Source organism: Pan troglodytes, chromosome 2, assembly GCF_028858775.2.
Source record: "Pan troglodytes isolate AG18354 chromosome 2, NHGRI_mPanTro3-v2.0_pri, whole genome shotgun sequence".
Classification (NCBI taxonomy): Eukaryota; Metazoa; Chordata; class Mammalia; order Primates; family Hominidae; genus Pan; species Pan troglodytes.
Genome location: NC_086015.1, coordinates 50,397,001 through 50,420,845, shown reverse-complemented (window position 1 = coordinate 50,420,845; position 23,845 = coordinate 50,397,001). Strand labels below are relative to the sequence as shown.

General features: G+C 45.6%; 1 long non-coding RNA gene across 1 annotated transcript; it reads left to right on the top strand.

The window, feature by feature from the left end:
* The first annotated feature begins 37 nt into the window (after positions 1-37).
* LOC104005543 (uncharacterized) lies at positions 38-19,395 on the top strand. The gene is made up of 3 exons (XR_010155449.1): positions 38-207; positions 14,079-14,306; positions 18,983-19,395. It is a non-coding gene; the product is annotated as an uncharacterized LOC104005543 (long non-coding RNA).
* The last annotated feature ends 4,450 nt before the right edge of the window (positions 19,396-23,845 follow it).

Sequence of the window (23,845 nt, the reverse complement as noted above, 5' to 3'; positions counted from 1 at the left end):
GAGAACTGCCAAGACGCTCTGGCTTGTGGCATGTGACACTCTGAGTAGGTAACAGGTACCAGCTACTGTCAGCAGGGAGGAAGGTATGTGGTGACCACGAGTCCAGACCTGAGGGTCCCGATCCTCTAATGCGGCCTCTCACCAGTGTTCGCAGAAACCCACCCGCTGATTCAATACGGGGACCAGGAACCTGCCGTGACAGTCACGGTGTGTTTGGGTTTTTATTGTCATTTTTGAGGGGCACTGTGTGCTTTGGTTAAGACTGAGGCCTCAAGAGAGAATTTTAGGAAAATGGAAGCCACAGGGTGATGTCAGCTGGGAAAAGGCCAGGGGCAGAGGTGGGACCTCAGCGGCAGTGAGCATAGGGCTGCCCTGGGTGTCAACACTGAGGAAAGCAAAGGGGTTTGCAAGCAGCCAGAAGTGATTGGTGCTGTGACTCATGGGGGAGCTGACCCCACTCGGAAAAGGAGAACCCAGAGGAGGAAAATCCCGTGGTGATGACACAGAGGCGACATCAAGTTGGGTGGGAGAGAATGTGAGGAGAACAAGTTTAACCCCAAACTGAGGCTGGGGGCTAGGATAGGTTTGAGTCCAGAGAGAAGGAAATTGAGAGAACAGCCCAGATTTGGAATGGTGGGAGGAGGCTGTGGGGAGGGGAGGCTGTGGGAAGAGGGTGGGACGGGGAGGACACGGTCTGGAAGAAGGATGAACCGAGAAGAGGAACTTGAAAATAATGAAAAAATCTAGATGAGCTTCTGTTGGGTCAACGACTCAGCAGCTGTGACTAACCTAATTTGGGGATCAGACCTATTTGCTTAGAATTTATATATTGATTAAATGACATCCTTTTCCCACCAAAGATGTGTCTGAGGTAGGATTGAATACAAAATTTGTACCTGTCAAAATAGAAATAGAAAATTAAGAAACTAGCCTGACACTGAGGCGCATTCCTATAGCCCCAGCTACTCAGAAGTATGAGGTGGGAGGGTCGCTTGAGGCCAGGAGTTTGAGGCCAGCCTGGGCAACATAGTGAGATCCCGTATCTATAAACAATATAAAAATTAGCCAGATGCAGTGGCAAGTGCCTGTAATCCCAGACATTCCAGAGGCCAAGGTGGGATGTTCACTTGAGCCCAGGAGTTCGAGGCTGCGGTGAGCCATGATCATGCCACTCTGCACTCTGGCCTGGGTGGCAGAGCGAGACACTGTCTCTGGAAAAAAAAAAAGAAGAAGGAGGAGGAGGAGGAGGGGCGGGGAGAGGAAGGGAGGAGAGAGAACTATTAAGAGAAAAATAAACACAGAAAGAGCCCAGACAAATATGTGATTGAGCATTAAATTTAACTCCACGTGTGCCGACAGACAAGGCAGAAAGAGAAACACAATGATGTTTGATGGCAGAGGAGTTGGTGCTCGTGGGAACCTAAGCTGTAAGTGCCCTCTCCTCTCTTGTGTGGGTCTCCCGTGAGTGAGTGAGTGGGGGTCATGGTGCCCTGGGACACTCTTCCCACCCCCTACAGCCTGGGATCAGCAGTGGCCCCTCCTCCTGGGTCTCTCCACCTCCTGCAGCTGGGCAGGACACTCAGGATCTTGAATGAGTAGGTGCGGGCAGCTTTACTCTCGATACTCATGGATCAGTTCCAGGAAAAGGAAGGAAAGTCAAGTCAGACTTTGAAACTTGCAAAACGCTGGGAGTACACACACTCTTCCTCATTAGTAGAGGACAAAAACAGCAGTCAGGCACCTCGTGTACCACATGTCACAGAGTCATGTGAGATGTGAAATTTCCCATGGAAAAACACAGAATCATGTGAGGTGTGAAATTTCCCAAAGAAAAATGTTTTGTAAATTCAGGATCACCCTGGCTTCCTAATATTAGCATGACCTTCACTTTCAGTATTATTTTATTTTTGCCGGATTCCCAGCATTCTGCCTATCCACACTCAGGCCATGAGGTCCTTGAAACTTCTACATAGGAAGGAAGGAAGAGTTTAGAAGGCTGCAGTTGAGGCGAAAGGAAAGTTCTCTTTATCATTCTCATATCTGAAGCCATAATAGGGCCTCCTTGTTTGTGAAATGACACCACATTCTGCAGCCTTGGCAAGTGGCCCACAAACCTTACCTCTGAAGGTCTGAGTTCCTCTTTATCACTATAATTCGACCCCAGTTTCAGTCGAAGGAACTGTCACTGTATACTCTCATTCCCCACCACGTGTAGATCACTCATTTACTTAATTCAATTATTCAGCAAGTATTTCTAGAGTGCCTAGCCTGCGCCCAGCTCTGTTCCAGGTGCTGGGGATACACCAATGGACAAAACAGGCAAAAATCCTGAACTTCACAGAGCTCAAGTAAATTGTAGATTAGTAGGAGAGAAGTGCTATGGAGAAGGCGAAGCAGGGAAGGACAGCAAGAGAGGCCAAAGTGGCTCAGGGATCACATTTTAAATAGTGTAGTCAGAGAAAGCCTTGCTGAGAGCTGGCCGTGGTGGCTCATGCCTGTAATCCCAGCACTTTGGGAGGCTGAGGTGGGTGGATCACTTGAGGTCAGGAGTTTGAGACCAGCCTGGCCGACATGGCAAAACTTCATCTCTACTAAAAATACAAAAATTAGCCAGGAGGGGTGGCGATGGGTGCCCGTAATCCCAGCTACTCGGGAGGCTGATGCAGGAGAATCACTCGAACCCAGGAGGTAGAGGTTGCCGTGAGCCAAGATTGTGCCACTGCACTCCAGCCTGGGTGACAGAGTGAGACTCCACCTTAAAAAAAAAAAAAAAAAAGAGAGAGAGAGAGAGAGAGAGAGAAAGCCTTGCTGAGAAGATGGGCACTAAAGCCACAAATGGTTAGGTCCAATCGTTCATGATCATTGTCTCATTCTTTCTTGTCACTAAGTTCTTATATCAGGGAGGTTGAAAACACGCACTGGGTGATAACCCTAGCAATAATTTTACCGAAGACGCAGACATATTCTTCTTAATATATTGACCCTCAATAAAAAAGGCAAAGGATGTGAGGCTCCAGTTACTGATTTATCGCCTTTCAGCTCTTCATTCACTCTTCTGTGTTCTGCTTTGTGAGTCTAGAGCTGGACCCCATAAACATTTCTCCTCTGCCAGTTGCTGTAGAAGGCATAAGAGGGTCGCAGTAAGAGGCAGAGTTTTTTCTTTCTGGTTCTGGGATTTGTTTTTATTTTGTTTTTGTTCTTTTGGCTGATTTGCCAGTGCCGGGTGGAGACCCTGCAGTGCCCACTCCTCAGTGAATTTTGCCGACACCACGACAGTGGCTTCCTGCTGACTTTTGCTGGCACCCTACTGGGTAGCTTCCTAGTAAATTTTGCTGGCACTCCAAGAGCGTCTTCCCCGCCAGAGGCATGCCCACATTCTTGGGAATCTCACTGGTACCCCTTCGGGCAGTTTCCTGCTCAGCAGCCCCAACCTGCCACAATTCTGCAAACTTCTTGGGCATCCATTGGGTTGCAGCCACACCCCCTCCAACAAGGGTGGATCAGCTGGGGAGGCAGGGCATTCTTTGAGTTCGCCCCTTCCTTGGCTGCTGTGCCTTAGCTTAGAGGTTATGGCTGCTCTCTACATCTGCCATTCCTGCATTCTTCAGCGTTCTCCTTACCCCCTTTAGTAGTTCATACCCTTTTATAAGTTAATAACTCATTATATTTAATGTTCATGTGTGGTTTCTGTCTTGACTGTATGCTGATTGATACACACAACATTAAATTTAGTTCAGGGAAGGGATGGGGAAATGCTAGGATGATGCCTTTTTTAGAGATCTAACTTGATCTTGAGAAATAGGTATTAGATCAAAGAGCTAAAAACAGAAATCCCATTATTGGGTATACACTCAGAGGAATATAAATCATTCTACCATAAAGACACATGCATGTGAATGTTCATTGCTGCACTATTCACAGTAGCAAAGACATGGAATAAACCTAAATGTCCATCAATGACAGATTAGATAAAGAAAATGTGGTACATATACACCATGGAATACTATGCAGCCATGAAAAGAACGAGATCATGTTTTTTTGTGGAAACACGAATGGAGCTGGAGGCTATTACCCTTAGCAAACTAACACAGGAACAGAAAACCAAATACCTTGTATTCTCACTTATAAGTGGGAGCTAAATGATGAGAACACATGAACTCAAAGAAGGGAACAACAGACACTGGGGTCTACTTGAGATTGGAGGGTGGGAGGAGGGAGAGGAGCAGAAAAAATACCTATTGAGTACTGGGCTTGATATCTGAGTGATGAAATAATTTGTACAACAAACCCTCATGACAAAAGTTTACCTATGTAACAAGCTTTCACATGTACCCCAGAACCTAAAATAAAAGTTTAAAAAATTATTGTTTAAATGCATAATAACAAATTTGGAAAATTTCAAAAAAAGAAAAATAGGTATTAGAATGTTTAGACTGATGATAATTTAATCTGTCCCTTACTATGGCTTCTTCAAATATAATCTTTCTTAGATTATCAATTAGTCAATCCATCTATCTAATTTTTATTAGCAAATAAAATGTTACAGAAAATTTGTATAGAGAAAAACTATGATAGTGATAATCTCACATAATAGCCATTATAAGTTTTAAATACCACTGCTTCTTAATGGGAAATGTAGAAAAACTACTTTTAGAAAACAATCAATTTTCTTCTGAATTAGTTGTTTGATATTGAGTAGTAGATCAAAGAGGTAAATAATGGCATATACTTTTAAGGCATCGGAGACCATCTTATCCTGCCCCCAGATTTTCTTTCCCATAATTGGCTGATCCCTAAAATTCCACCTCAGTACCCAACATTTAGTAGCTGTGATACCTGGGAGGGCAGATAATATTTCTAAAATACAGCTGTGTTGATAATCCACCTTGGAAATACAGATTTTATATGTACTTACTGGGAGTGAAATAGTGTTGACTATTCCCTAAAGCAGTCTTTCTCAATGCATGTTCAGTTTATTCCGCAGTATGCTAAAAAGTGTAAAAAAAAGGATGGGAGGCTATTGCTTATTTAAGTTTGAAAAATAGCTGGACTAAAAAACTAAAGCAAGTTTCTTTACTACAGGACTTCTCAGAGCCCTTCATATACTAATAGGCATTATGATCCTTCATGAGGAAGAAAGGGTATGGAGTGTTTCCCAAAATGTTTTGATCATGAAACCCCTTTTAAAATTTTCATACAGGTACTTATAGGCTAAAAGTTCAGTGAGTATATTCTGAGAAATGCTTCCTTAGACATACAAATACTACTGTGTGGTCTAGTAATAATAAATACATAAATATATTATTAATTAATTTAATTAATTAATATTATTAATTAATTTAATAATATTAATTAATTAAATTAATTAATATTATTAATTAAATTAATATTAATTAATTTAATTAATTAATATTAATTAATTAAATTAATAATAAATAAATATTACTGTGTGGTCTAGTGCACCTCCTGCCCCAGCTCTGAGGGAGCCTAATTGACTGAGGGGCCCAGCTGCTGCACTCTGAGACCCATGTCTGCATTCATGCCAAGGCTGTGCCCTCCGTGGGCTGCTCCCACTCCATGACCCTATTAGGGACACTATGATAGGCCCATCCCTTGGAGAGGGACTCCTCTGATGGGTGCCTTTGGCACATGCTTCAGCCAAACCTTGCGTCATTCCCCATCTCCTTCACTTGGAGTCAGACCTGCTTGTGATCTCATGGCTTTCCCAGCTTCTCCTGGCTCCCTTTGCAGTCCTGCAAATGTCACAGACATTTCCTCTATTACACTTCTTGTATGCCAGACCCCACCTTGGGTTCTGTATCTTGAAAGATTTGGACTAACATAGTCTTGGAAGGAAGGGCATCATTTTCTAGAGTCTTGAGTCCTTTGCTTACCATGAAGTAATACATTTTGCAGCATTTCGATCCCTTTCTTCTTACCTCCCATTTTCCTGTGGCCTGCGTGGACCAATCCTTTTGGAACACATAAAGCCACTTAATTCCATCATATTCCCATTCTGTCATGTTTGGCCAACTCCTCAGCTCATATGACTTTTTCTATTCCTCGTTCTTTGATTTGTGCTTCCTCTGCCCTAATCTCACCTCCCAATATTCCACTTTCTCCCATGCTTTTCCTCTGTGTCTCTGGAACCTGACTTCTGACAATTTCCCTGACATCTTTGATTTATGCCAAAAACATTCACACCATCTCCTGTCCCTTGAGGATACTCCTTCCCTCTCACATCTGTCTCAGATTTGGGAGTCAGAAGGTGACATCCTTGGCCTCGGTGCCATTTTTTGGCTATTAATTCCCTTCTAGATATAAAGGAGACTGCTGTGGGCTCCACTTCTCCAACTACATTGCTCTCTGCTCCACCTCACTGCTATCATCCACTGACTGCCTGGTTGCCCCTATTTTATTCAAGACTTGTGCACATGGATAAGGGGCTTCTATTCACCCCAGTTTCCCACATCATCCTGGTGGCTTAGTTGTCCATGTGGACCCCCATCTGGTGCCCAAGTCTCAGCTCATTAACTCAACTCCCTGGCCTTCGGTTTCACTCCACTAGTGCCCAGCTGAGGTTTGTTAACATTGATTTACCACTAAACTCTCACAATAAAATTTCTCACTTTTCTGATGACAACTTTTACTCCTTTGGTTTCTCTCACTCCATTTATTCTTTGTGTAATATGTGTTGTTCATCAAGCCTTCCAGCCTCTGACTATCAGTCCCTCCCACGGTCACATCCCTCTTTATCTAGCTGAGATCCAGTAGTCTGCCACTTAGTCATTCTCTTGTCAACACCCTGACCTCTCTTGAAGCCCCAGCCTTAGATAAATTATCCTCTACATTTTTTCTTTGAGTGTGTGTTTCCGAGAACAGCTGTTTAAAACCACTTAGCAGCCGGGCTCAAGCTTGTAATCCCAGCACTTTGGGAGGCCGAGGTGGGCAGATTACTTGAGCCCAGGAGTTCAAGACCAGCTTGGGCAACATGGCGAGACCCTGTCTCTACAAATGTACAAAATATAGCTGGGAGTGGTGGTGTGTGTCTGTAGTCCCAGGCCCGGGAGGCTGGGGTGGGAGGATTGCTTGAGCCCGGGAGGCAGAGATTGCATTGAGCTGTGATTGTGCTACTACTACTACACTCCAGCCTGCGTGACAGAGTGAGACCCTGTTTCAAAAAAATAAAAATAAGTAAAACCGCTTAGCTATGTGGACAAGATACATTGGTAATTTAAGATCTTCAACTAGCTTCCAGAGATTCTTCTAGATTCCCTGATAGCTGTTCTGAGTGTGACAAATTGTCACTTTATCCCATTTTTCCATCAACTATTTCAAGCTACCTAAAGCTTCCAGTCTCTTCACCCCCGTTCTAATGACTCCCGTTTACTCTAAGGAAATGATCTCATCTTCTGCTTTTCTCAGAACTCCTCAACTCCTCAGGCCCCAACTTCAAATGCAACTGTGGTATGTCTACATTTTTCCTCTCTCCATGGACAGAGTTGCTCCTCTAACACCAAAGGCTAATCTCTCCCCCTGCACTCTGGATCTCATTCCGTTTAACCTTCATCATTTTTTCCCACATTTTCTTTGAGTCCCAACTTTTTCCTCTCTATTAGATTATTCAGAATTTTTAAATGCTCAGATCTGTCCCTTAAATAAAGATTACAAGCCCACTTTGACCTCAAACATTGGTCTGACCATTTACTGTCTCTTCTCCCCCTCTTCCAGGCAGCTTCACTAGTTGTCCAAACTCTGTTTCTACTTCATCACTGCTCATTCCCTACTCTATACCCTGCAGCCTGGCTTCTGCCCCCACCACTCCACTGAGATTGGTCTCCCTGGGTTCACCCACACATCCTTGTTGTTAAATGTAATCAGCTGCTGGAGCAGCTAATGCATCAAGTGCCCATGAACAGGAAGTGTCCAGGATCTCCCGGCTCTCCATTACTACAGACAATACCAACAACAAGAAGACGCAGACATCAGTCCAGCCCACAAACACCATTACATTTAGAGATTCCCAAGCTGAAGTGGTGCTTAAGATTTTTTGACACCTGTTAAAATGTTATAGAATCTAAAAACATTAATACAGGACTTTGCAGTGAAGATGACAGTGTAGTGTAGATGAAGATGAGTAAAGCAGGATAGCAGACTCTTCCCTCCTCTAATATCTCAATGACCAAAAACTAGTTTTAAAACTATAACATCTGCTGGCAGCAACTGAACAAGAAATAGGGCACAATCTTACATCAAAACGTTGAAACATTGTGCTTTAGAGATATGCCTAAACCCAATCCTACTGGATTAAATGCCTAAATCCAATCCTATGGAATAAAGAAGGAAAATAAAGAAATCCTGAGAATTGTCTAATACTCTCCAATCAGGAGACAAGTGGCCTTGGGGGGTGAATATGCATTCCTAGAAAGAAAAGAAAAATATTTCTTCAGTTTGACTTGAAAAAATGGAAAAAATTAAAAAAGAAAAAAAGACAAGAAAAAAGAATTTTAAAAACCCTATTGAGTTAAAGCTCCTACATTACAGAGGGTAGAAGGGTTTCTAGGACTTTTCATAGACCAGGACAATGTGCTGAGTTAGGACAATAAGACAAATTCCACAAGAGTAAGACACCCTTGTATATACCGAATTGGCTCTGGTATAAAATTTGTTGCTTTTTTTGGATTTTGATTTTTTATAAACACAATTTTAATAAAGTAATGATTTCATCAAATCTTTAAGGGTTATACTAGTGCGTGGAGCTTCTTAGAGGTATACAGAGGTTTATTAGCTCTGCCAGCTATCACTCAGGGTGATCCATTTCCTTGTGTGCCTTGCAGTTTCAACGTGAGTGTGTCTTGACTGGGGATTATTTTCTCTGCAGTAGCTTTTCATGGCTTGAAGTGGGAGCACTCCTTTCCAGAGGAGTTTTGAGTTTGTTTCAGCCAGGAACATTGAGGGCATCAATGGCCTGATATGAATTTTCCGTGCCTGGTTTTGGGGTCTTCCATTTTGAGGGTATTATAAACCTGTGCATGAAGCACAGGATTTGTAGTCTCAGAGATTTTTCCCATACCACTTAAAGCCTAGGCAAAAATAGATAAGTGTTTGTGTTTTCCTCTGCCTGTGGGTGAATTTCTTCTAGTCCCCCTTTTCCCAAGTGCTAGATTTACATCAGGATCTCTCAGTTCCGGCTCCACATACCCCATAGCCTTCAGCCTTGCTGTCTGCCCCATGTCGGAGTTACACTGACATGGCCTTTTTGATGCATGTGGCCTTTGATTTGTCTGCATCAGACAGTGACCGAAATGATCTCTTTCCATTGAGTAGCGTTTCAATGAACGTTTGTTGTAAAATGTGGTTCCTTTATTCATCTCATAGATATTTAGTGCCCACTGTCTTATAAATCTTCCTTTTGCCCTTCCATATCCATTCTCCACTCTCTACCCAGCTTTATTCCGGGGGAAGCTCACCTTATTAACAGCAGGCTCCCCTGTCTTTCAGTTTTCAGTTGTGTTTGGCTGATGGGGAATTTTAGGCAGAAGATTGGAGAGCAAGGTCAGGGGAGTCAGGCCCTGGCTCCCTCCTGATGGGGTCTAGTGGGCTGATGTGTCCCTTGACGTAAGGGCAGCTCTTGTCAGACAGCTCCCTCCCCTTGCCCTGTCTGGCCTTGCAGTGGGAATGGTGCCCTGCTCTCACTGGCACCAGGCACTGCACTGTGTATTGTGGCCTCCCTATACCCTGTCCAAATCTTTGTATAGAATCCTTCATTAAACTCGCCTCAGTTGCCCTACTTAAGTGTGCCGTTTGGCTTCTGCCAAGCTCCTGAAGGACACCTCTCCCAAGTCCCAGGAACTTTGCCAGACCCTGGGGAGAAAATAGTGAACAAAGTGGAACCGTCCTCTGTCCTCGTGGCACTGGCATTCTAGAGGGAGATTCAGGTACGGAACTGACTATAATTCAGGGAGTCATGCGCCAAGCTGGGGGAGCACACAGGAGCAGTGGGAGCTGTCCCAAGAGCACCCGGCCTGGCTCACGAGAGGCAGGGGAAGGATTCCCAGGGTAGGTGTCACCTCAGTCAAGGGCACATGGATGGGAGCCAGCCAGGTGAGGAGTGGGCCTCTTGCCCCCCCTCCTCCTTTCCTCCTAATGTCTGCTTTTCAGGTTCTTGAGGGACCACCTACTTGTCAGAGATGGGGCAAGAAAAGAGAGAGTGATAGAATTCAAGGTGGTGACATTTTATTATTTATTAGCACCTGTGACTGAGTCTTAGTGAAAGAGAAAATTGAAACCAAATGGCAGACTATTTTAGGTTGGATTCCTGGGAATCCAGGGCTCAGGCTCTCTGAGAAGGAGAGTTGTATGCAGCAGACTTGTGGGGAGGGCTTCCAGGAGACACAACTGGAAAGGAGAGAACAAGACAGGACCAGGCAGAGGGAGAAGCTGCCCACGTGGTCACAGAGGAGGCCTCAGTTATTCCTACAAGGAATTAGGAATTGAGGGGAGGGCGCTAGGCCTCTGCAATCCAACATTAGCCAGTCATTGGCTCAGCCATCCCTGGGAAGGGGGCATTGCCTGGGCAGGCAGCTCCAGTTCCCAGAAAGGGGAGTAGCTCTGAGTTCCAGCACCTCTGTTCCCATCTACGGGGGTGGGAGCATGGAGAGATGCATTGGCTTGAAGAGGGCATCTGGGCAGAGTCTCACAGTATCCACTGTACAGGTGGAAGGTTCTGAATTTCCTGCAAATTTCATTTACTCTGAATGATAGAAAATGGAAACAGAAATTTCTAAAGCCACAATGTCACAAGACCATGGAACCCACATGTGGGCACACTGAAGGAGGAAGTCACGTGCACAGGAGGCCACACTGCCCACTCACTCCCCTAAACTATGCTGCTGGGGACTCATCCATCACCATTGGAGTGTGAAGTGCCCAGTTTTCACAGGGTCAGTCGAGTTGGGCAGACACTGGTCTGATATGAATCATCTTAAATAGATAAGAAACGTTTCTTTTATGAATAGAGGTAAAAATTAATCACAAAGTAGCATCCTCATTTAAAAAATATTCCCTTTAGTAAAATTAAATGACACATTGTAACTGTGCAGGAAAGGGTTTGGTCCTGGTCTTCAGTCTGGGTGGTGAGGCCCCTAAGCTGGGGACTGTGAAGGCCCTGCTTCTTCCTGCTCACGTCTCCCCCAAGGACAGTCCCAGAGTCTCCACAGAGGCTCCAGAGCCTCTTCCTTCCCAGGACGCACAACCTCCTAGCACTTGACTGGAGCCAGCTCCTACATCTGCATAGAGTCCACGGTTCCCATCTCAGCCACACCTTCTGGAAAGGGTCTTGGAAAGGGCTCCTTCCCTACCTGGTAAACCAGGACCTTCAACTTCAGAGGCTGGTCCTGTCCTCTCAGGAGAGGCCAGAGCTTGGGGGCAGAAGTTGTGCTTTTCTAGGCGGAAGGAGGGAACATTACTTTGTATTCCTTTGCCATGAGTGGGCAGAGGAGGAGACCAGGCAGGAGTTACAAAGTCTTTCTGCATTCTGATTGCATCACAGGGTTCCATGGATGTTTTTTCCGCTCTTATCTTACTCTATGTCTCTGCAACATTTGATATTGCTGACACTTCCTCTTACTCCCACAGCCCTCTCCCCTGGGCTGCTACAAAGCCCCGGATTTGGCTCTTTCTTGGCACATCTCCTCATTGTTCTTTAGGGCTCCCTTTGCTGCCTGCATTCCTCCGGGTTCTGCTTGAGCTATTGAGTCCACCCCTACGGCATCCACTGCCTGTGACCCCAGATGTAGATCTCTACTCAGTCACTCTTCTGAGTTCAGTGTCAGCACATCCAGCTTCCCCTGACACTGCCACCTGGAGGTCCCCCAGGATATCCAACTCAGCCTGTCCTGAAAACCAAACTGATTGACCCACATCCTAAAACCAGTGCTCCCCATTTCAATGGGCCAAGACCCAAGCCTTGATCATATGCCTCCCTAAAAGTCCTGATAATCCAAGTCCTCCCTTGCACCCTCAGATCCATTAACTTCTCTCCACTCAGGGCTTTCCTACCTTGGAAGAGGCCTCTGCTATATTCTGGAGAGAGCATTGCCAAACCTCCACCTAGGGGCTCTCCTCCATTCTTGCCTTCTTCCAATACAGTCTCCACATTGCCAGGGCCAATCCGAAGTTCAAAATAGGAATCTACTCCCTGTCTTGAAACTCCTCTCCACCCATGCCATGGGCCCACACTCCTCAGTGCCCACGGTGTGCAAGGCCATCCCCAACTGTCCTTTCCTTCCCAGGTTCCAGTCCCATTTCTTTCTGCTCCCTTCTCACTTTCTGCTCTCAAGATGCCACTTACCATTTCCTGAAGTTTCTTTCTTCCCACGTTTTCTCACACACCGTTTCCACAGAAATTCCTCCATTCCTGTCACGTACACTTTTCCTTGTAATTTCTCCTGTGTGAGAGACCCCACCCCATTCCAGATACAAACAAGCTGGGAAAGACACTGAGAAGTGCTGGAATCTCAGGACGTCTCGCTGGCTGGGGGATGTGAGACATGTTCTCCAGGTGTGCACGCGCCACTGGGGAGGCTTGAGAGGGTGGTGTTCTGGCCCCTGGTGGGACTCACGATGGGCATTTGGGAAGGCAGTGGAAATGGTAGAGTGATGGGAATGAGTGGGTGAAGAAAGAGAGAGTGCTTGTGGACAGCCTGACTCTCCTGTGGCCATGCTAAGAGTCCTGAATGTTCCACAAGTCTGGAGTAAGTCGCCGAAATCTGCCAGGAGCCTGTAGCAGCCCCTGACATGCCCCAGAGCCCTCCTTGATGAGGATACAGCAAGGAGGAAGCACTAGAGCAGGGCTCCTCAGCCACAGCCCTGTTGATGTTCTGGATGGATAGGTTTTTGTTGCAGGGGATTGTCCTGAGTGTTCCAGGATGTTGAGGTGCATTCCTGACCTTCACCCACTAGATGCCAGCAGCACTGTGCCCTCAGCTGGGACAACTAAAATGTCTCCAGATAACACTGATGTCTCCTGGTGGAACTGTCATCCTCTGCTGAGAACTGAAACGCTGGAATTAGTAACTGTGGGGTGGGAGAAGGGAAAAAGATTGGCTGGGGAGCACTGAACAGAAAAGGAATCCTACGCATCTTGCATTTGACTGAAAAATCACGGGGCTGGATTGAACATGTTAGGAAGGATTAAATGGGTTCTAGAAAAAGTGCAGTTCAGGAGGGAAAAGGTTGTTTGGTTATAAAATGGTTTCATTTGTGCCGATTTACCCGTGAGATATCAGAAGGCTCATTCTTGGTTCTCAGGTTTTAGCTGAGCCACACCACTTCCAGGAAGCCAGCTCTGATAGCCCAGCATGTGGTCTGGAAGCCCTCCTATGTGTTCTGGAGCATGTGTTACTCTATGTTGCAATTGCCTGTTGACCTCTCTGGCTCCTATCTGCATACTCTTACCTCATTCCTTGAATGCAGGAATTTGTGCACTGTTGTAACCCTATCACCAGCATACTTGCTTCTCAATAAATATCTGTTGAATGAATGAATAATTTTCAATGCAATTCCTTTGAATTAGTGACACTTTTCCCTATAATTTTTTACTAAATTCTTGGTGGAAAAAAATTTTTTTCTTTTTGTTTTCTTTTCTTCCTTTTTTTTTTTTTTTTGTGGCTCTGTTGCCCAGGCAGGAGTGCAGTAGTGTGATCTTGGCTCACTGCAGCAACCTGTCAGGCCTCTGAGCCCAAGCTAAGCCATCATATCCTCTGTGACCTGCACATACACATCCAGATGGCCTGAAGCAATTGAAGAACCACAAAAGAAGTGAAAATAGGCAGTTCCTGCCTTAACTGATGACATTCCACCATTGTAATTTGTTCCTGCCCCACCCCAACTGATCAATTGACCTTGTGACATTCCTTCTCCTGGACAATGAGTCTCAGGAACTCCCCACTGAGCACCTTGTGACCCCCGCCCTTGCCTGCAAGAGGACAACCCCCTTTAACTGTAATTTTCCATTACCTACCCAAATCCTATAGAACCACCCCAACTCTATCTCCCGTTGCTGACTCCTTTTTCAGACTCAGTCTGCCTGCACCCACATGATTAAAAAGCTTTATTGCTCACACAAAGCCTGTTTGGTGGTCTCTTCACATGGATGTGCATAACATTTGGTGCCAAAGACCCCGGACAGTGTGACTCCTTCGGGAGATTGGTCCCCTGTCCTCACCCTCACTCCATGAGAAGATCCACCTACGACCTCAGGTCCTCAGACCAGCCCAAGGAACATCTCACCAATTTCAAATCGGGTAAGCGGTCTCTTCACTCTCTTCTTCAGCCTCTCTTGCTACACTTCAATCTCCCTGTCCTTCAAATTCCAGTTCTTTTTCCTCTCTAGTAGAGACAAAGGAGACACATTTTATCCATGAACTCAAAAACTCCAACATGGATCATGGATTTGGGAAGACAGCCTTCCTTTGGTGTCTGATCATCATGGGGACACCTACCTTGATCTTTCACCCACATTCCATTTGGTGTCTGATCACCGGGGGGATGCCTGCCTTGGTCATTCACCCACATTCCCTTGGTGGTAAGTCAATTGCTGGGACACCTGCTTTGGCTGCTAACCCACATGACAGCCCAGGGCTGCTCACCTCCCCACTTCTCCATGTCTCTACCTTTCTCTTTAAACTTACCTCTTTCACTATGGGCAACCTTCCATGCTTCATTCCCCGTTCTTCTCTCTTAGCCTGTGTTCTTAAAACTTAAAACACCTTTGACTAACACCTGACCTGTCCAAGTTGGCACCAGAGTGGGGTAATTTTAAGGGGCTTATAAGCCTGGCCATCAATACCCACAACAGTTATGGAGGCAAGGGAAACAGGCCCTTGAAAAAAAGGTAATGTGGAGTGGGTAGCCCCCGTATTGATTAAGAAGGGGATGGACTTGGACAACATTCTTTTATGCACTCTTTTTAAAACCTAAACATCTTATTTTCTTCTGTGATACTGCTTGGCCCCAATACAAACTTGACAATAGTTCCAAGTGGCCAGAGAATGACACTTTCGATTTATCCATCCTACAAGATCTAGATAATTTTTGTCGTAAAATGGATAAATGGTCTGAGGCGCCTGATGTCCAGGCATTCTTTACACATCAGTCCCTCTCTAGTCTCTGCTCCCAATGTGACTCATCCCAAATCTTTCCTCTTTCTCTCCTGTCTGTTCCTTCAGTCTCCACCCCAAGCTCTGAGTCGTTTGAATCCTCCTTTTCTACGGACCCATCTGATTTCTCCCCTCCTCCCCAGGCTGCTCCTCGCCAGGCCTAGCCAGGTCCCAATTCTTCCCCAGCCTCTGCTCCCCTACCCTGTAAACCTTCTATCACCTCCTCTCCTCACACCTGGTCTGGCTTACAGTTTCGTTCCACAACTAGCCCTCCCCCACCGGCCCAACAATTTCCTCTTAGAGGTGGCTAGAGCTAAAGGCATAGTCAAGGTTAATGCTCCTTTTTCTTTAGCTGACCTCTCCCAAATCAGTTAGCGTTTAGGCTCTTTTTCATCAAATATGAAAACCCAGCTGAGTCCATGGCCTGTTTGGCAACAACCCTTAGACACTTTACCTCCCTAGACCCAGAGGGGCCAGAAGACCGTCTTATTCTCAATATGCATTTTATTACCCAATCTGCTCCTGACATTAGAAAAAGCTCCAAAAATTAGATTCCAGCCCTCAAACCCCACAACAGGATTTAATTACCCTCGCCTTAAGGTGTACAATAATAGAAAAGAGGCAGCCAAGTGGCAACATATTTCTGAGTCGCAATTACTTGCCTCCGCTGTAAGAGAAACCCCAGCCACATCTCCAGCACACAAGAACTTCAAAACACCTAAACTGCAGGGGCCAGGCATTTCTCCAGGACCTCCTCCCCCAGGATCTTCCTTCAAGTGCCGGAAATCTGGCCACTGGGCCAAGGAATGTCCCATCTGTGCGAGACCCCACTGGAAATCAGACTGTTCAACTTGCCTGGCAACCACTCCCAGAGCCCCTGGAACTCTGGCCCAAGGCTCTCTGACTGACTCCTTCCCAGATCTTCTCAGCTTAGCAGCTGAAGACTGACACTGCCTGATCACCTCGGAAGCCTCCTGGACCATCACAGATGCTTTGGGTAACTCTTACAGTGGAGGGTAAGTCTGTCCCCTTCTTAATCAATACGGAGGCTACCCACTCCACATTACCTTCTTTTCAAGGGCCTGTTTCCCTTGCCTCCATAACTGTTGTGGGTATTGTCGGCCAGGCTTCTAAACCCCTTAAAACTCCCCCACTCTGGTGCCAACTTGGACAACATTCTTTTATGCACTTTTTTAGTTATCCCCACCTGTCCAGCTCCCTTATTAGGATGAGACATTTTAACCAAATTATCTGCTTCCCTGACTATTCCTGGGCCACAGCCACATCTCATTGTTGCACTTTTACCCAACTCAAGGCCTGTTTCACATCCTCCCCTTGTATCTCCCCACCTTAATCCACAAGTATAAGATACCTCTACTCCTACCTTGGCAACCGATCATGCACCCCTTATCATCCCATTAAAATGTAATCACCCTTACCCCGCTCAATGCCAATATCCCATCCCACAGCAGGCTTTAAAAGGGTTAAAGCCTGTTATCACCTGCCTGTTTCAACATGGCCTCTTAAAGCCTACAAATTCTCCTTACAACTCCCCTATCCTACCCATCCAGAAACCGGACAAGTCTTACAGGTTTGTTCAGGATCTTCGTCTTGTTGATCAAATCGTCCTTCCCATCCATCCTATAGTGCCAAACCCGTACACCCTCCTATCTTCAATACCCCCTTCCACAACTCTATTCTGTTATCGACCTCAAAGATGCCTTCTTTACTATCCCCTTGCATCCCTCCTCCCAGCCTCTTTTCGCCTTACTTGGACTGACTCTGACACCCACCAGTCCCAACAACTCACCTGGATTTTTCTACCCCAAGGCTTCAGGGACAGCCCACATTACTTTGGCCAAGCCCTTTCTCATGATCTGCTTTCTTTTCACCCATCTGCCTCCCACCTTATTCAATATGTTGATGATCTTCTTCTTTGCAGCCCTTCTTACCAATCTTCCCAGCAGGACACTAGCCTGCTTCTTCAACATCTCTACTCAAAGGGGTACAAAGTATCGCCCTCCAAGGCACAAATTTCTTCCCCTAGCATTACCTATCTTGGTATAATGCTCCATCAACATACACACACCCTTCCTGCAGACTGTGTTCAGTTAATCTCCCAGACCCCAACCCCCACCACCAAACAACAACTCCCTTCCTTCTTAGGCATTGTTGGATATTTCCAACTTTGGATACCGGGCTTTGCTATCCTAATCAAACCACTTTACTAGCTCACAAAGGGTAATTTAACTAATCCCATAGACCATAAGTCTTTTCCCCATTCTTCCTTTCACCCTCTCAAAAAGGACCTGGAGACAGCTCCCACACTAGCATTCCCTGACTCGTCCCATCCTTGTTCCTTACACACAGCTGAAATACAAGGCTGTGCTGCTAGAGTCCTCACACAGGAGCCAGGCCCATGACCTGTTGCCTTTATCTTCCAGTCCTCCAGCAGGCTAGACAGGAAATTCACCAGGCTGCTAATCTTCTCTTGCCTCCTCCAAACTCCCAGCCATATGAAGATACCTTAGCTGGGCAATCAGTCCTTGTCAAGTCTGACCCCTCACACTCTACAGCTTTGATGGACTGGACCCTACCTGGTCATTTATAGCACCCCAACTGCCATCCGTCTGCACAACCCTCCCCATTGGATTCACTGTTCCAGAATAAAGCTGTGCCCATCAGACAGCCAGCCTGATCTCTCCTCTTCCTTCTGGAAGTCGCAAGTACTCACCCCTACTTCCCTTAAACTCACTTACATTTCTGAAGAACAATGATAACCCTTATGAGCCTAATACATCTCTTCATTCTATTAAGTCTATTTATCCTTACCCTACTTTTTGCAACAGAGCTCTACACAGTCACCCCCACTATTTGGACTGTGCCCCCAAAATTTGTCATCTCCACTATCTTCTGTCTAGTCATACTCCTATTCACCATTCTCAATGACTCATAAATGCCCTGCCCCTGTTTACACTGCCAGTTTACACTTTTCCTCCAAACCATCATAGTGGATATCTCCTGGTACTATCCCCAATCCGCCACTCTTTACTCCCTCTTGGAGTGGACAGATGATCTTTGCTGACAGGGCACCCTCCAATACTTTCACCCTGATGAAGTACTTTTATACTCACTCTTATTCTCGTTCCCATTCTTATGCCACCCTCTACCTCTCCTCAGCTATCTCCACCACACTATCAATCTCACTCACTCTCTCCTAGCCATTTCTAATCCTTCTTTAACAAACAATTGCTTCCTTTGCATTTCTCTTTCCTCCAAAACTGCTGAGGCCTCGACTTACTCACTGCTGAGAAAGGAGAACTCTGTATATTTTTAAATGAAGAGTGTTGTTTTTACCTAAATCAATCTGGCCTGGCATATGACAACATAAAAAAAACTCAAGGATGGAGACCAAAAACTCACCAACCAAGCAAATAATTATGCTGAACCCCCTTGGGCACTCTCTAATTGGATGTCCTGGGTCCTCCCAGTTCTTAGTCCTTTAATGCCTGTTTTTCTCCTTCTCTTATTCAGACCTTGTGTCTTCCGTTTAGTTTCTCAATTCATACAAAACTGCATCCAGGCCATCATCAATCATTCTATATGAGCATTGCTCTTTCTAACAACCCCACAATATCACCCCTTACCACAAAATCTTTCTTCAGTTTAATCTCTCCCACTCTAGGTTCCTATGTCACCCCTAATCCTGCTTGAAGCAGCCCTGAGAAACATCACCCATTATCTCTCCATACCACCCCCAAAAATTTTCACTGCCCCAACATTTCATCACTATTTTGTTTTGTTTTTCTTATTAATATAAGAAGACAGGAATGTCAGGCCTCTGAGCCCGAGCTAAGCCATCATATCCCCTGTGACCTGCACTTATACATCCAGATGGCCTGAAGCAACTGAAGAACCACAAAGAAGTGAAAATACGCAGTTCCTGCCTTAACTGATGACATTCCACCACTGTAATTTGTTCCTGCCCCACTCTAACTGATCAGTTGACCTTGTGACATTCCTTCTCCTGGACAATAAATCTCAGGAGCTCCCCACCGAGCACCTTGTGACCCCCACCTGTACCCGCAAGAGGACAACCCCCTTTAACTGTAATTTTCCACTACCTACACAAATCCTATAAAACCGCCCCATCCCTATCTCCCTTTGCTGACTCTTTTTTCAGACTCAGTCTGCCTGCACCCACACGATTAAAAAGCTTTATTGCTCACACAAAGCCTGTTTGGTGGTCTCTTCACATGAATGCACGTAACACAACCACCTTCAGGGCTCAAGAAATCCTCCTTCTCTGCCTCCTGAGTAGCTGGGACTACAGGTGCACACCACCACCCCCGGTTAATTTTTGTATTTTTTGTAGAGACGGGGTTTTGCCATGTTGCTCAGGCTGGTCTTGAACTCTTGAGCTCAAGCAATCCACTTGCCTCTAGCACCTAAAGTGTGGAGGGAGAACTACTTCATTCTGAGAATGTGGGAAAAGTGGGGACTTTGTGTCCATGTTACTTCAGGCACAAGTTGCAAGAAGAAGAGGATGGCTCAGGTTTGCCTAGCAATAAAGGACAGTGCTGGAAGGTTGGTGGCATTGGTCATAGGAAAGAAGGAACTACCGGACATGTGGACTTGGAAAACACATGACCCAGGGCAGTGCTGTGATGGGACATCTTCCTTGGATGGTCATGGGTCTCCTTTCCAGGGCACTGCCTCTGTAGGGCTGCATCATGCTCACCATTTCTGGAAGCTAGAATCCGATTGACTCATCTTGGGTAGTACACACCTAGAATTCATAGTAGGAAGGGGGTCTCTTTCATTTGTGTCCACCACAATGGTCCTTGAAGAAAGCTCTTTTTCCTCCACTTCCCTTATCTCTTCTCTCTTCTCTTCTTTTCTCTTTTCTCTCTTTATCTCTCTCTCTATTTTATTATGAAAATATTCAAATATTACATGGGCAGAAAATAGTATTAATATGTTAAATCTCCATATTCCCATCACTCAGTTTTAACAATTACAAACATATGGCCAACACTGTTTCATCTATGCTCCTCTCCCTTCCCTCTCCCTCTCACCCCACTGGATTATTTTAAAAAGAATCTAAACATCATATAACTTAATCCACTAGTATTTTAGAGTGTATCCTTAAGAGATAAGGACTCTTTAGAAATAGCTACAAAAGCATTATTGTACCCCAAATTAAAGCATAATTAACATAATATTATATCTAGTCAGTGTTCAAATTTCTCCAGTTGTCTCATAGATGTGCTTTCTCATTGGTTTGTTCTAACCTGGACATAAACAAGACCAGTGCTCTGCATTGCACTGTTAATGTGCAACAATTCCTTTCCCCTGTCCCACCTTGGCACCACCTTTTCCTGTAGAACTTTCTATATTCTGGATTTGGCTGGCTGTCTACCCTTGCTTTCTCACCATCTCACTGTCTCTGCCATAGTCCAGGCCTGGTCAGGCAGGGAGCTTGTGATTCCTCCTGCCCCTTCTCTGAGTCACTTCCCTTTGTCCTATGGACAGAAGGCTTTTTCTGAAAAAGCAAGTCTGATCATGCTGATACCAGTGGATTAGAGGAGGTCCCTAAACACTGGTGAGACCTTGACTGCAGCTGGTGTCCAGGCTGTTGACGCTGTCACAAGAAGGAATTCAAGGACGAGTCAGAGAAAAGTGAAAGTAGAGAGATTTATTGCAGAGCAAAATGCACACACTCAAGAAATGGGAGTGTGGTCAGGTGGGGTGGCTCATTCCTGTAATCCCAGCACTTTGGAAGGTGGAGGCAGGCTGATCACCTGAGTCCAGGAGTTCAAGACCAGCCTGGGGAACATGGCAAGACCCTGTCTCTACAAAAAAAAATACAAAATATTAGCAAGGTGTGGTGGTGCACGTCTGTCCTCCCAGATACTTGGGGGGCTGAGGTTGGAGGATTGCTTGAGCCTGGGAGGCAGAGGTTGCAGCGAGCCAACAAAGTGAGACCCTGTCTCAAAAATAAAATAAAATACGGTGAAACCCCGTCTCTACTGAAAATACAAAAAATTAGCTAGGCGTGGTGGTGGGCGCCTGTAGTCCCTGCTGCTTGGGAGGCTGAGGCAGGAGAATGGCCTGAACCCTGGAGGCAGAGCTTGCAGTGAGCTGAGATTGCACCACTGCACTCCAGCCTTGGTGACTGAGCCAGACTCCATCTAAAAAATAAATAAATAAATAAATAAATAATAAAGGGAAGTGCAGGCATACTCAAGAGAGAGAGAGAGTTGCGCCCAGTAGGGTTTGGGGCTTCTACATTATGAGTTTCTTTAACCAAGGGGTGGAATATTCATGAAGTTTCCTGAAAAAGGTAAAGATTTCTCAGAGCTGTTGTGCCACCCATTTTTACACCAAACATGAGTGTTCCAGGAAATGGAATGGCCCTGGTGGGTGTGTGATTTGGTATGTTATTGAGCATATAATGAGGTTCTAGGCAAAACCTAGGAGAAACCCAGCACCATATTGGATCCAGTCGCTTTTAACCAGGCTTGGCTCACACCCTGGTTCTCAGGTTCTTATTGACCCCTGGATTATGCAGCTATTTCAACAGTTTCCTTTTTTACTAGTCAAACTGCTGCCTGGAATCTTCCATTCTCCTGTGACCACCCTTATTATTCCTGTCTCAATACTACCATCTTGTTTAACACAGTTAGGGGGTGCCTGTGGCCTGTAGAATAAAAACTACACTTGACAGCTTGACACAGACATTGCAAACAGTAAGCATTCAATAAATGCTGAATTAACACGTGAATGGGGACTGTGGAGTGATAAATAGCTAATGCACTCAGGTACTGTGCTGGGGAGACTCCTTGTTCCCCTTCACCATATGCTTTGCTTCTGCTCCAGTGGAGGGCAGAGCAGAGGGGAGGGCTAGAAGGAGTACCTCCCAATCTTGTCACTCCACACTGCCCACTGCTCCTGATCTCCTGCAGGAGGAATGCATGCACGCAGCCAGACACACACACCCACACTCACACCAGTGTCTGTCCGTCTGTCTGTCTATCTATCTATCTATCTATCTATCTATCTATCTATATCTACCCTATCCATCTATCTACCTATCTATCATCTATCTCAAGTCAGCTGTGCTACTTTAGGCACCTGGACTATACCTTGCTTTATTTCACCTCTGCACATTTGCATAAGAGTTCCTACTCCTATGCTCCACTCATTAGCTTCTAACTAATCCTTATTCAACTGCAGCAATGCTCTCTAGGATTTTTTCCTCCAGACCCCCATCCTTGGATTGGATAACTCATCCTCATCTGGCTCTCAGAGCCTTATCCCGACACTGTTCACAGTAACATAGGCATTAAAAAGAAATTATTTTCTTTTTAACCTTGGTAAGCTTTTCCTTTTAATGAAAAGCAGCCCCCAAATCATTTCTTTTCTAGCAAAGAGCAACCTGTAAAATCGGGCTGCAGACATAGATAAGCAATCTGGAAGCTTGCAAGGGTGAATGCCGGCAGCTGTGCCAATAGGAAAAGACTATCTGGGGGCCAGGCATGTTCAACATGGATTCTTCATCTTCCCTTTTCTTTGTCAACCACGTGTACAGTAAGGAACAGACAACATGGCACCAGCCAGGTATAGACCCCATCTGCATAATAAAAGATTAGGATGGGATGGCCAGCTTCTTTGTATGCTATGTAAACACACACCTGGTCTGACCAATCTCTCGGGTCCTAAGTAAATCAGACACCACTTCCTCAAGCTCATCTATAAAATGCCTTGCATTTCACCACAAAACAGGAAGATCCACTCAGGTGCCCCTCTCTCTGTGCAGGCAAGAGAGCTATTCTTTTTTCTCTTTCTTTTGCTTATTAAACCTCTGCTCTTAAACTCACTTCTTGTGTGCCTGAGTCCTTGATTCCCTTGGCGTGAGACCACAAACCTCAGGTATTCACCCCAGACAATGATGCCACTTCAACAGTACTTTTCAAGCTTTGCCTTTTTGCTTGCTTTTCTCTCTAAATAGTGAATTTCATAAGGACAGGGACTCTCTTTCACGGCATGAGTTGGCATCTGGCACATAGCTGGCCCTCCTTCAATGTTTGCTGAATCAATGAATGAATGCTGAATGTTGAGCTGCAGATGGTTAGTGCACAACTGAACTAGAGGGGAAGTAAGAACCCCCTTACGGGGTTCTTACTTCCCATTTCTGTTTCTGCTTGAAGGAGGACAGAAGCTCTGCCCAGTTTCCTCTCCTTCTCAGAGGACGGCTGGAGGAAACACTTCCCATCCCTCTCTTACCCCTGGCCATCCCTGGCCTCCACAATAGAAGAGTGGAGGTGGGGTTTATTGGTTGCTCTCCTTTGCATAGGCACAGCTGAGGATGAGGGCCCCGGAAGTAGACTGAGGCGCGTGGTATGAAATCCTACTTCTTTCCTGTGCCTAAGCCACCCCTGTCCATGGGGCTTTGCCAGAACTTCTCATTGGGTTTTGCTTACCTAGCTCTTAACACGTTAATTCCTACTTGCTCTTCCTTGAGTGTAAGCTTCTGTCAGAGTCCAGAAGGAAGGGGTGGGGAATTGGCCTGCTGCCCTCACTCTCTCAGTTTGCTTTGAGCTATGGAGTCTACATCTGACCAGAATTATTGGTAGCAGGTTAATCCACCCTAAAAGGCTTTCAAAAGGAGCTACAGAAGA